This window comes from Meleagris gallopavo, chromosome 3 (assembly GCF_000146605.3).
Source record: "Meleagris gallopavo isolate NT-WF06-2002-E0010 breed Aviagen turkey brand Nicholas breeding stock chromosome 3, Turkey_5.1, whole genome shotgun sequence".
In the NCBI taxonomy this organism is placed as follows: Eukaryota; Metazoa; Chordata; class Aves; order Galliformes; family Phasianidae; genus Meleagris; species Meleagris gallopavo.
This window is the reverse complement of record NC_015013.2, coordinates 74,162,672-74,163,612: the sequence shown is the minus strand read 5'-3', so window position 1 is coordinate 74,163,612 and position 941 is coordinate 74,162,672.

Below are 941 nucleotides of genomic sequence, written 5' to 3'. Positions count from 1 at the left end.
CTGCCTGTGCTGCCCACCCACGGGAGCCTTTGGCCATGCACATGATCTCTTCCTGGTGCCTTGCAGCTCAGTACAGAAGTCTGTAAAGTTACCCTCTCCCATCTGGAAGCTGCCTACAGGCATTTACTGCTCTGTACACAAATTACAATCAACCTGGGCAGCAATCCTTGTCATGCTGTGTTTGTATAGCACCCAACACAACAGATTTCTGCACCTAGATTGAGATTTCCAGACACCGCTGCACACCGAACGATTCTGAAAACATTAGGAACCCCACATCAGACCAGAGCTCCTCATTCCCTTTCCCACCTCTGTCCCTGCTGTAATACCACAGGTGCACAACTGAGAATGTTCCAAGAACCGAGAAACTCAAATTTGCCAGCAAGCACATTGGCAGGACACCACTTGATCAGTTTTCTATTTTGCTTATCACCCTGATCTGATGGCACGTGGAAGAAGGCTGGTGCATCACCACCTCTGCGTCATTTTAAACCTATTTCCTAAATGAGCTGTTTTACAAAAAAATCTAAACATTTCACAGCAAAAAGACAGAGTTCTCTTCCTTTCCCTCTGCCCTACTCAGATACTGAGAATCTCCTCCCGCACACAGCCGAGCACGGCTGTCCGGTCCCTGCGTGCACCCCCAGAGGGGATGCTCCGGTGCGCAGCGCCGCAAACCCGCAGCGTCCTCCAGCCCACACTTCACTGCCTGCTTGCCTTGGTGGGAGCAGAGAAGAGAAAGCGGGTAAAGCACACAGCCAGCCCTACACACGCTGCGAACCTAGGCGTACAGACAGCCCTATGCACATCGTGTAACCAGGCACACGGGGCACACAGGGCGTACAGCCAACCCCACGGCGGGGACACGGCCAGCCACACAGCGGGGACACATCCGGCCCCACAGCCCGCACTCAGAAGCCCGGCTCAGGGCAGCCCCCGCC